Source organism: Mustela putorius, unplaced genomic scaffold (genome assembly GCF_011764305.1).
Source record: "Mustela putorius furo isolate JIRA1106 unplaced genomic scaffold, ASM1176430v1.1 tig00003834_pilon_pilon_pilon, whole genome shotgun sequence".
In the NCBI taxonomy this organism is placed as follows: domain Eukaryota; kingdom Metazoa; phylum Chordata; class Mammalia; order Carnivora; family Mustelidae; genus Mustela; species Mustela putorius.
This window is the reverse complement of record NW_025421987.1, coordinates 74,281,437-74,294,993: the sequence shown is the minus strand read 5'-3', so window position 1 is coordinate 74,294,993 and position 13,557 is coordinate 74,281,437. Positions and strand designations below refer to the sequence as shown.

Here is a 13,557-nt window from a genome sequence, read left to right as displayed (position 1 = left end):
TATCTCAGAGGCAGGAAGTAGGACCTTCTGCAAGTTTCACTAAGAAGAGCCAGCTCTAAACCAGAAAGAAACCTAAGTGTGTCAATATTGCAGTTCTCCAGAAATGGCCCATGGAAATCTACTAGATACTTCGAGTCTGTCCCCTCAGTGATGGAGACGTCGGTAAGATTGCAATAATCCTGGGATCACGTAATACACAGGGAAACAGGGGTGAACCCAAGCTCAATGGTATCCTGTAAAGTTGGTGCAGACTTCTTTTTCAACCCTGTTGACCAAAGAGCAGGATCACTTTCTTCATTCATCCAATGAACCAAATGGAAAGCCTATGACATGCCAGGTACATACAATAATGGTGAATGGAACTGGAGCTTTTCAACATCTCCGCCAAGAACATGAAAAGTCCGACCGAGACCAATTTCACATAACATGCTCAGAATAAGAGTAACATGAAAGTTCAGAGGCTTAAATTTGGTAATCCGCCCCAGGAGTGTTCTAAGCAGAAAGACGTTGACCAGCAATGGCTAGGGACTTACTGCAAATATTTCTTTCCAGATTTCAAAGACATGGCAGTTATCTCAAAAGTCACACCTTCCACTGGGAAACTAGCTTATCCTTTAAGAAAAACAGTTTAAAACTGAACAATGTGAAAATATGTCTGGCAGCAGGCTGTTTCTTACAGAGAGAAGTTGTAAGGAGTTGTACAGATGAGGAAAGTTGCTAAACAAAGCTCACAAAATTAAACTGCAGATAGACCACAAGTAAGTAGAAAAGAGGCAATTACGGGTCTCACTCTTCTAATGAACAAACTCTTCCTTGAGGATGAATTCACAGATTCAGAGTTAAGAGAGCTGGAAAACTCATTCGAGATCATCCCACCCTGATTTCACCCAGCTCACTTCATAAAGAAGCTATTTTGTGAGTCTGCCTTCAAAGTGTCAAGTAATCATTACCAAATTACTGGTATCTGACTGTCCTGAGCCAACTCCAAATGGAATCCTTCTGTCCCTGAGAACAGGGAAGAGATGTGCAATCTTATCAGGCAGGAATGGTGGCGAGAGAATTCAGATCCTGGAGCAGAAAATGCAGATTGGAATCCTCAGCACAAGAATGCATGAGGAGGATTCCTTGTCCCCCTCTGACATAGGAGAAAGAGAGGTGAATGCCGATGGATTCACCTTCCCTCCTCCCAAGGGTTTAATAGGCTCCAGTGGAAATTCCAAGGCAAGTACCACCATCAACTTCTGGGAGGAGTGGAGCAGGAGGAGAGGGCATCAACAGCTGCAAGATTCTGAACAAGAGGAAGACTTGTAAGGAAAAGTGGGACTTTTGGAAGACATTTTGGGCTGAGGCAGGGGATTTGGTGAAGTGCAAAGAATAGACTGCAAGCAACACCAAGAATGCTGCGTACTACAGAACATTTGAAGAAACAAAAATTGCAAAAATTAAGGCTTACCTCAAAAGTATTTAACAAAGAAAGGAAGCAAAAGATACAAGCCAACAAGAATGGCAACAAATCACTCCCAAGAGAAACCTTCATGATCTAAAGAGAGTACATTCACATGCAACTAATACAGCAAATCTCCCTCTTTCAAAGAAGTGATCAGTATCTCGTATTTTATAGAAGGAAACTATCTTCTGACTCGACCTAAATTCACTTCTTCGTTCATTTTTCTCTCACTTTGATCTCTGTTTTCACTTAATTAAGACTGTATTTTCTCTCAGTGATATATGGGCTTCAGGAAATAACAGAAATCAAAATGACAGTAGGGCGAAGAATGACTGAACAAATGAATGGGCAGATGAGAAAAGTACTTAGAAATACTATACATAAAATCAGCTCTGGGACGCCTGGGGGGCTCAATAGGTTAAACATCTGCCTTTGGCTCAGGTCATGATCCCAGGGTCCTGCAACGAATCCTGCATCCTGCATCCTGCATCGGGCTCCCTGCTCAGCAGGAGGCTGCTTCTCCCTCTGCCTGCCTTTCCTTCTGCTCATACTCTCTGCTCTCACTGACAAATAAATAAATAAAATCTTTCTTTAAAAAATCAGCTCTGTTCAAACTGCAAAATATCAATTGTAATGCTTAAAGAATCATCAAATAGTGACAGAAAGAAAAATCCCACTCTCCGGAAGCAGAAAAATAGCAGATGACTGGGATACCAGAGGCAAGTAACAGGGATGGACACAGAGGCGGGGAGGGGGAACGTGCCAACCTCAGAATAGAAAGAGTAAATTTCCAAACAGCCCGCGAGGGGGTTTGTGGGGGAGCAAGTGGGGCCTGACTCGTCGTCGTGGTAATGCCAGCAGCTCACAAGCTTCAGACATCTTTTTTGCATACGTAAGAAACTGTTAAGAAGGAAGTAAAACTGCACAAACTTAACCTCTGTACCAGCATGAGCATCTCATGCGACCGTTTTTCTCAGAAACAGGGAGCTATGCTGATACATAAATCAGGATTTTTGCTAAGTGTCCCCCAGTAATCAAGTTCATGCTTCATGCTTTGTTTGTGGACCAGAAAAGTTAATTCTGTAAAAAAAGATCAGGGATCTCTAGTTCTTTGCTCCAACTTAGTCAAGATTGCATAACTTGTACAAACATAACCGCTTCCTGCCCACTGAACAAAGCAATTAATGGACTGGGCACAGTTTCTAAGAGGATTTAAGGGAAGAAATCAACCTGGCCAGTCTGACTGCAGTTCATTTTAAAGAAACAAGAAACGGGAAAATATAGATATCATTGTTTGATTGAATAGTGGTCATTCTTTCTTCACTTAAGTTTCCTCCGACAAACAGACTGTAAATGACACACTGGAAAAGAATTTGCTTCAAAATCACTGTAACAATGTATCTACCATCCATACCTTCAATTCATTATTGAAACATAATATGCAGACCCTGCCATTTTGGAAGGAAAAAAATAAAAACTGATAAACCTTTACAAGTTCAGAAGCACGACCATTCATATAGGATGGACTTTACAAAGGAAGAAGTATCAAATCAAAAAGGAAGGAGAGAGAGAGAGGAGAAAGAAAAGCAACCATGGTTCCCAGCAACTTTCCAGGACTGGTTCCATGATCTCAAGTGGTCCAGGAACAACTATATATATATTTTTTTTTTGCTTAAGCTAGTTTGAGTTGGTTTATTTGCAAGACAAATAATTCTTAATTATTACTAACACCAAAAATCTTTTGATCTTCACATATTTTCAGGCATTTCAATAATTTTATTTTTTAAAGCTGTTATTTTTAAGTCCTCTCCACACCTCCATGTGGGTCAAGAACATACAACCCAGCCATCTGAAGAGTCACAAGCTCCACTAACTGAGCCAGGCAGGCACCCCACCCCAGTTATTTTATTTTTTTTAAAGCAACCTGGGGATTTATTTATGTATTTATTTATTTGAGAGAGAGCAAGCATGAGGCGGGGGGTGGGGGGGCAGTTGACAACACAACAAACCAACTCCTAGTGAGCCCAGAGCCCGCCAGAGCCTACCACATTTCTATCCCAGGATCCTGAGATCATGACCGAAGCCAAGCCAGACATGTAAACCAACTAGGCCACCCAGGAACCACCCCCTATTTCAGTTATTTTAAAGTGAAAATCTCATATACTTCCAAGAATCAGAATTGGAACACAGCTTTAAAATTAATACCAAGCAAGTTTCCTCCTGGTTCAAACACATGGAGTATCAGTATCAATGTATTGCTGTGGTTAAGTCATTTACTCAGTAAACACTTAGTCAATACTTACTGTTTGCCACATTGTATAAAAAGAAGTGGGGGGGGGCGGGTTGGGAGAAGGGGGTGGGATTATGGACATTGGGGAGTGTATGTGCTTTGGTGAGTGCTGTGAAGTGTGTAAACCTGGTGATTCACAGACCTGTACCCCTGGGGATAAAAATATATGTTTATAAAAAATAAAAAATTATAAAAAAAAAAAAAAAGAAGTGGGGGGGGTGCACCCAAGTGACTCTTCATCATTTCAGTTCAGGTCATGATCTCAGGGTCCTGGGATCAGGCCTGGAGTCGGGCTCCTCGCTCAGCAGGGAGTCTGCTTGTCCCTCTGCGCCCCTCCTCCTGCTCACTTGCTCGCTCTCTCTCTCTCTCAAATAATAAATAAATAAATAAAATATTTTTTTAAAAAAGAAAAAAGACAGACATGGTCCCTGCCCTCAAGGAACTTCTGTTAGTGGAGAACACAAAGAAGAATTAGAAGTCTCCCTGCTCCTTTCCTTGCCACACACCTGGACAGACTAGCTACTTCTAACTGAACCGAAGGCTCCCTAAGCTTCAGGTACTGGTTCATGCTACCCAACAGTTCCTACAGTCTTCTACTTCTAAAGGAGAAATGAAAAATAGGATGTGGGCCACTACGGTTTTCTCTCACCACAGTGGGTAATCAGCATTGTAATCCAGGGGACACCAAAAAAAGCCTGGGCATGGGTCCAACTCATAAATATGCCTTACCCTCTGTCTTCTACCACCACCAACTCTCACCTGACCACCACCTACAACTGTGAACATACATCTACCAGCCCCCTAGACCGGAGCAATGGGACTGACTGACACAGAAGAGAGCACCTTATCATTTCTAATTAAAATCCACTGTCTTTCTTTCTTTCTTTTTTTTTTTTTTTTTAAGATTTTTTAAGTAATCTCTATACTCAATATGGGGCACAAACTCACAACCCTGAGATCAAGTCATATGCTCTACTGCCTGAGCCACCCAGGTGCCCCAACCATCTTTCACTTTTACTTATTTCAGAGGGTCACTGCAAAACGGAGTCATGAGAATCCTAAGAGAACATCAGAGAACTAAGTGTCAGCTGGTCATTACGAGGGTCTTCCCTTCAAGATGGAAGCACATTACGCAACAACTTTTAATAAGCAACAGCCAATTGAGGACAAAGACCTCTCACAGCAAACAGGAACTGAAGAGCTGGTTACATCTTCACATTCCTGCAAATTCAAACATGTATTCCTGAAAGCTGAAGGCAGGAAGATAGAGGTCATCAGATGCACAAGTGGTTTAAAACATTTCAAAATGAAGATTCTCACTAACCAAATCACTCAAAAGAACAGCGCTAGGGAAGAAGGGCTACATGGCTTCTATTTGTCTAAAAGCTTGAATTCACTGAACTATAGATAAACATCTTTATACGCAATCATCCGCTTAATATCCTGGAAAAAATATCATTATGCTAAAGGTTAAGCAAGTTTATATAGGCTATCAGGTATAATGTTTCCAATGATTACTTTTCCATGGCAAAACACGAACTGAGTTACTGATTAAGGAAAATAAACAATAACACCTAAGCTGTATCTTTGTCTTGATTTCTGGACAAACCTAAATACACCAGAAGTATTTCAAATAAATGAGTCAGACAATCTACAACAAATTCCAGCTAGTTGGTTAATAACCCATACATAATACATAATCCAAATAGAATACAACTATTTCAAATTCCTAATCACGAAAACAGTCTTTCAGATCAAAACATTTGACTCCCAAATACTCTCTGAATATCAGGTGAAATTTCTCAAAGCCCTTAAAATATTTTTATATGTAAATTTCAAATTCCCCATGCCATAGGGTACAATTAGTGGCAGGTGCACTGAGGAGCACTAATCTCTGAGTTGTCGGAAAAAAAAAAAAGAAAAGGAAAAAAAAAGAAAAAGAAAACACAGAAAAAAACCTGGGGGAGCCAATGGTTCCTGAGACCCTTATTATGGAAGAAGCTAATAGAAAGCCATATTTTTTACAAATGAAATACAAATACGGATTTAAAAAATGTCTCCAAGATACATTCTAGGTCATGTGCTACCCTTAAATGTAATTTACAAAACACAGATAAGCTATATATACTAGAATTACTATGAAAGAATCATATGCTTTGCTTATTCTTGTACATAATTATAGTGACAAATTAATGAGGAAAATAAATATCATATAGAAGTAGTAGGTCGTGGCTGGTGACAACCAGAAGCAAACCATTAGGAGCAAAAGGGTCACCACTGTAGGCAAACTGCTAAAAGGTTTTAGGGATTAAGACAAAGAGAAAGGACAACATTCACAAAGGATCCCTTGGTTCACTTTTCTCTTCTATAAGGATATTACAACGTCCTTTCTAGTAGATCATCTTAGGAAGCAAAGAAAAAGCTCTGGGTATGAAGTCAAGGCGACAATGCGATGACCTTAAGTTATGGTGCTTCAGTTACAGAACACAAGACATTCTGTTCTACATGAACTAAAGATCCATTAAAACAGAATCACTTCTTTTACCTCCTCTAGACACAAAGACTGAAACATCTGCTTCTTCCAGCACTGGCTACTCCTGTCATTTTTAAGCAAGTCCCTTCAATGTAAGATCTTCCTTTCATCACATATTTCTGGGAAAATCCAAAAGCTTTTCAGTGTCTCAGAAGAATGAATTATATACCAACTGAGAATCTGTAACAGAACATCCCAATAAAGCAAACATCAAAATAGCAATAAAGATCTTTTGCCTTGTTCAGAAAAAGAGAGGAGGGGTATTAACTTGCCAAAAAAAAAAAAATCATCTTTTAAAAGATCATCTAAAACAAAGACAAAGACACAAAAGGAGTGGAAATCAAGTGAGCTGTGAGATGAGCGGGTGTGACTCTGAAAGACAGAATGATTAGGATAAGCAGGGACAGGCTGACTTATTTTCTCTGTCACATTAACTAATACCAACTTTCTCTTCTTGTTATTAAGACCACAGAGTAACTGACCGGCCTAATGAATAAACAGATTTTCCTCAACATGAACAATGCCTGTGAAAAGCAAATTCATCTTGGGGGGGGGGGGGCTGTGACAAAGTCTTCCTTCAAGCAAGTTTCCAAAAGCCAGTGGGGGATGTGAGAAACGGGGCAGTTCTGAGAGTACTCAGAAAGGTCTTCTACACACCTAACTTACAGACATCTACTCATGATTTCCATGTGGATAAGGGCCAAACCTCCCTATAATGGAGATTAAGAATATCAAGGTGGGGTTTGTTTTGTTTTTTTTTTTTAATGACATTGTTCTTCTCCCAGCCCAACAGTCAACGTCTATGCTGCATTGTGTGATTTTTTTTTTCCTCCCTGCAAGTTAGAAAATTTAATTTTCTTCATTTCCAGCCAGGGCCTCTCAAACAAATCTAATGGGTGCAGACAGCATTTCCTGCCTACTGTAAGAAAATAATAGGATTGCCATTATTAACACGGCCCGAGGCATGCACTGAGGTGGGGCACTGAAGAAACTGACCTTTAATTTTCACCAGTTAGCCTACACTGCCGGCCTGGGTTTTGTTTTTGTTTTTCTAATAAAGGTGAAGGTTATTTTCTTTTCTCCAACGTTAAGGTCTAACACTGGCTCATTCACTCTCACGGAGCAAGACAGGCTCCAATCCCTATTATCCTTTCCATTCAACTGTGTTTATGTCTAGAAAAAACCTGCCAGTAAACAACCCGCTAAAACTTGGTTCTGTTTTTCTTCTCTCTTTTGGATCTAGGCTTCCAATTTTTAAGAAGTTGGTGAGGTTCAGGAATGGCCAAAGCAGAAAAAATTATTCTATTCACTGACACCTCTACCAAACACTGTGTGTCACACTAAAGAAATGAGCATCCAAAAAATAAGCAGCAAACGTGGCTACGATTTCAAGAAACACTTCAACATCTGAACCTGCAGTGGAGGCTTTATGCCATTACAGAAATGAGGAACAGAGGTGGTGACCCAAAGATGAAAGGCAGGTCTCCGGAGCCCCATGGTCTCACCCACTGATGTCAAGTCCTGCTCTTCTCTCTTAAAAACAGTTAGAACAACATCCACGAGAAAAGCAAGAGGGGATGGGAGGGAGGGGCTCTTCCTTTATTACAACTCTCCTTTGATCCTAGACTTGAGGAGGGCAAGCAGAGCTGTCACAGATCTTTTTAAAAAGGGAAAACCTCTCTTTGCAGGGACAGGAGCGAAGAAAAATATGGGTAGAAGCTGCACTTGTAATAACTAGTACTGCTTGACATTCAGACAGGCTTCTTTTTCCCCCCAAAGGGCTCCTTACATATATTACTTCATTTTCTACCCCTACTATGTTACTAAGGAAGGCAGAGACTCAAAGTCTAGCTTTAGAGAACAGTGGTAAAGCTATCATGTATACAAGGATACTCAAGGAGTCAATCAATGGCAAGGCCAAGACAAAACTGATGGTTAATATCCATATACATTTAAAATAATTGGGAACATTTTTTACCTAACGATCATCCTATTAAGAAGTATGTCCAACAGTTACACTGGTCTGTAGTCAGTGAATAAAATAATATAATAGCAGCTATCACTTGCTAAGCCCTTGTTCAAAGCTCTGTGCCAAGCCAGAGAGCCCTAATAATTCTTGTTTAAAGAGCCATGGAGATAAACGTAACCAAAGTCAGACTTAGTCCACACAGTGCGGTCTCAAGCTTAGGTCTTCTCCAGAGCACACCGGTTCAGTCATTCCACTACAAATGACGGCTATTACCAAAACATTAATCCCAAGTTATATCTGTAGTTTCCCATGCCCTAATATAAAAATCGTATGGAAATCTGCTTTCATAGACAGCAGCTGACTAATTCCCAAGAAGGATCTCCTTTAAAAGATGTTTCCTTTTAATCTACCTTACCTGCAATCAAACTTTCTAGAAAATCATTCTATACTTTTTCATGAAAAATGTTATCAATTTCTTGAAACTTACTGAAGATACACAAACACACAAAGTGTGTTAAAAAACACTTTTTTTTTTTTTTTAGGTTTCTCCGTTCATCTGCCAAGCAGAATATCTGACAGCAGACTAGAAACTGTCCCTCTCCTGAACTCATGGATGACTCAGTGGAAACTAGAATTTGGAAAACCTGCCATCCCAAATGAAATATAATAGGAACAAGCTCACCTTGTGGGTGCTACGTCCTTCCCCAAACCCTGGCCTCCTCTCCTCAGGCTATAATCCCGGCTCCTCACAAAGAGCAAAGAAGGAAAACCTGCAAAACTAGCAAGTTAACAAGCAAACACCTGGAACCCAAAATTACCCCAAATGAAATGAAATTTATTTGAATTCTTAATTCTTTCACTTCTGAATCAACTACTATGCCCTGATAGGTTTAAGCAAACTCCCGGGAACACTGAGCTTAATTGAAGAGAATCAGAAAGCGAAATATAAATAGGAAAGGACACTGTCTCCATGTTTAAATTTAATGTAACAAGCAAATGGCCAAGTCTAAAAAGTTAGGTTTTAAAATTCTTCAGATTCTGATAGGTATCATTAAGATCCAGTTAAAGGAATGGCTCAGTAAGCACATAGCAGGATTAAAATATGGAAAAGTAAACAGACCTGGAAATAGCTGTGTTTCTTCATTAGTGAAGAAATTTTATAGTAAATTGAGATATCTGCTGCTAATTGAAGACTGAAATAAAATATAAGCCTTAAATTGGCTACCCATTTCTTTTCTCTTCCCCATACTTCTCCTTTAAAAAAAAAAAGAAAAGAAAAAGAAAAAACAGCACTTCCTTTCTAAGAGGCTAAAACTACTGATTGTGTAATTTCTTTGAACATGAATCTATATACACAGGCGAGTTGTAGTATTCCTTACCCAAAATGAAGTAAATTTCCACCTTCAGGTGATGGTAGTGAAAGTGTGTAAGGGTTAGACTGAAGAGGGTCTGAGCAATTTAAAATAAAAATAAGCAAATGCCCAAATCCTAAAATTAACATATTCCTTTTTTAATAAATGCCTGAAACCGTTCTCTTTACATCTTATGGGACACAACAGATTTTTTTTTTTTTTAAGATTTTATTTAGTTATTTGTCAGAGAGAGAAAGAGGGCACACAAGCAAGGGGAGCAGGAGGAAGAGGGAGAAGCAGGCTCCCAGCTGACCAAGGAACCTGATGCCGGGCTCGATCCCCGGACCCTGGGATCACCACTGGAGCTGAGGGCAGATGCTTATTAGCTAACTGAGCCACCCAGGCGTCCCAGATTTTTAAAAGTAAGTCCTCCTGTGAGTTATAGCCAGGGTAATCTGCATCTGCAAACCTGCCCCCAGCAAGCCTTGAAAGCCGAGAGCAGGAGAGGAGTCCCAGTCCCCAGTTCCCCAAAGAGGAGGCTGCTCAGGCAGCCCAGCTTGGAGCAGCACTTCTTCACATGTTTCCCCATTTACAGCCTTCCTTCTGCTCAGAAAAGAAAGAAGGAAAGGAGGTTCCAAGAGCCCTCCCTGTTCGGTGGGAACACAATCCCCAGAGCAGGGCAGAGCTCCTTCTGGGCCCAGAGGGCATTTCCGGGAAGCAGCAGGAAACCTTGAGGTAAGACAGCCTGAGGGCGGCATCTTCATTAGTCTGAGTCCACACCACCCCACACAGGGAACAAAAGCAAGTTGGGCCCCACTTCAGAGCCTTGTCCTTAACTCACCTCAGTGAACTCACTTTCTAAAGATGGAGTAGAGAACTAAATGATTTCTAACAAAGGAAGCATTTAGGGTTGCCAGCTCCCCAGGTTTAGCCTGGGCCGTTTGGGAAAGCAACAGGGCTCCTCTGAATCCTGAGGTCACCTTTCATTAACTACAGGAGCCGCTTCTTTGGCTCAGAGGAGAGACTCCCTCTAGTCACTGCTGTGCTGGTCCCATCTCTGTGGTCGCCTCTGGGACAACCCAAACACCACAAACTATTAGCCTTAAAAGGAGAGAAAGGGTTAGTATCCGCAGTGGCAGGCTCTGCTTTTCCAGGTGCAAATTGTAAGCACAGGATCTTGCTCTGTATAAATTAACTTAAATGAAAGGCTTCCAGGAGATGGATGTAAGATGAACAAAACTGTACTGCTACTCAGTGATTTCTTAAATCTGAGTTTTTCAAACGTCTGAAGAAGGTAAAAACTTCACTATCATTTCCTAACCGACTGCTCTAGATTTTTTCCATTCACTATATTGAATTTCTTATGTATTTCTACAAAGTACACTATAATCCGGTTTCTCTCATCCCAAGATTAAGAAAACAATCTAGGAAAAATCTAATCTCTTGGGAAATGTCCAGAATATTATTATTGGGGTTTTTTTTGAGATTTTATTTACTTGAGAGAGAAAGAGACAGAGATTGAGATAGAAACGGGAGGGAGAAGCAGGGGAGAAGCGGCTCTCCACTGAGCAAGGAGCCCATGTGGGGCTCAATCCCAGGACCCCAGAATCATAACCTGAGTCTTAAGCAGACGCTTACCCAACTGAGCCACCCATGTGCCCCTTATTATCATTTTAAAAATAAATTTTAGTTTTCTGGGCAAAAGGTTGAGCACATGGAAGGTCATCAACTAAAACTCAGTCTTAGAATCCAGCTAGTTACCTGGGAGCACAACACTTCCCCAAGTCTGAATATACAAATAAGGTACTTCATGGGAACTACTGAAGAGCAATGATGCAGATGAAAAGTTCTGGGAACAGTCTAGGTGATACTGCGAACTTTCTATGCCTTTCTAATCTTTGATTCACCTAACATTTATAGGGCACCTGGTATCTACCAGCTTCTGCTGCAGATACTGGAAACATACAGAAAAACAGAAAACAACACCTACCTTCCAGGTTAGGTTTATGAATATGGCTGGTGTGTGGTAGATGCTTGACAGTTACTGGTCACTTACTACGTTTTACATCTTATTTGTGGCCACAGAGTGTTTCTAAGTTTGGCGCACAAATGACAAGTGTCCTGAACTCCTTTCTATATAAAACTGCCAAGAGCAGGTGATCGGTTTGCCCTGAAGAATAGGATGATAAAACCATTTTAAGTCCAAACCCTTCAATTCTGCCCTGATTCTAAACTAGAGTCCTTCTGGTCTCCTAAGCACTCCTTCCACAACTTCTCGTCTGCCACTGGTCAAGAAGGTCAATTTCCCAGACTTGCCTGATCATATCATTCACCTGAAATACTTGATAAAGTAAAGACTCCCAGACGACACCCCAGACCACAATGAGTAAGAGCCCCTTGCACCCTCCATCCCACTCATGCTATAATGCTCCACGAGACTCTACTTTCAACACACTTTAACTCCACCTTCTAAATAAGGTAAAACTCCTTACCTTCAAATAGCTGAGGTCCTGCTCCTCAGGTTTTCATGATATGCTCTTTGACTCTTTTTCCGTGTCTTAGTTTTACACCAAACACTCTGGCCACTAGTCTCACAGGATCCCCTTTCAGATGGACCCACAATACCTCAACAAGGCATATTTTGGTTTATTTCTATCCCTTCATGTCACCTGTCTAGAATTTCCCTATAAAAGGATGACTTTGAACTACCACAATCTCTAAAAAGTTATCTTTTTCATATTTTTACCTATTAATTCCCAAACTGAGTCCAATGGATATGCAAAATATATATAATCGAGGACCACATTTTTGGGGAATAAAAATAGAAGCTATTTGTTAAAATTTTTAAAATCAATGAGGAACCTGACACAGACATGAAAAAGCCCATTTATTCTCTGGAAAACTTTCAGTTTTTTTTTCTTTTTTTCCTTTCTTTTTTTTTTTTTTTTTTTTTAAAGTTAACTCTGTACCCAACATGGGGCTTGAACTCACGACCCCAAAATTAAGAGTTGCATGCTCTACTGTCTGGGCCAGCCACGTGCCCCTTTCATTTCTTTAAAAACTAGTAATAAATGCAAAGCCAGACTTGCACTGAAGGTGACTCATGCCTTTGTTTTACTTTGTTTAAATATTTATTAGATGCCTACTATGAGAAAAAAAAAAAAAACAAAAAAAAAACCTCAGGAACAGTGCTGGAAATAAAAATGTCCACAACATGGCCCATGTTTCAAAAAGGTCAACTTCAGTAGAAATACTGACAGAGCACCTGAGGAAAGGCATGACGTGTAAATGGCACATTCCAGCTTGGAATCCATCCATCTGACCACCCAGGGGACATTTACTATGCACTCACCATGAAAGACCCTAAATCAGTTATCACTCCCACATTCAAGTTAGAGGGGCAAGGAGACAATAAGACAACACCGAAAAGGACAAATGGAATCCAAAGCACAGATAAAGTCCTAGAAGAATTTATTTTTTTTTAATATTTTATTTATTTATTTGATAGAGAGAGATCACAAGTAGGCAGAGAGGCAGGCAGAGAGAGAGGGGGAAGCAGGCTCCCTGCCGAGCAGAGAGCCCGATGCGGGGCTCGATCCCAGGACCCCGTGATCATGACCCGAGCTGAAGGCAGAAGCCCTAACCCACCAAGCCACCCAGGTGCCCAGTCCTAGAAGAATTTAAAGAAAACTACAAATGACCTAAGAGGAGGCTCTGGAACGTAATGAGGGTATGCAAAATGGAATAGGACATTCTTTTCTTTAGAGTAGGCAAAAATTAATGAAGAGCACTCTGCAGGGTGCCTGGGTGGCTCAGTGGGTTAGGCCTCTGCCTTTGGCTCCGGTCATGATCTCCGTCCTGGGATCCAGCCCAGCATCTGGCTCTCTGCTCAGCGGGGAGTCTGCTTCCCCCTTCTTTCTCTGCCTGCCTCTCTGCCTACTTGGGATCTCACGGTCTCTGTCAAAT

At 40.8% G+C, this 13,557-nt stretch overlaps 1 protein-coding gene across 2 annotated transcripts in view; it reads right to left on the bottom strand.

The window, feature by feature from the left end:
- The window catches only part of FNDC3B (fibronectin type III domain containing 3B), a 338,384-nt gene that overhangs the window by 314,425 nt on the left and 10,402 nt on the right, over positions 1 to 13,557 (bottom strand). The window lies entirely within an intron of this gene.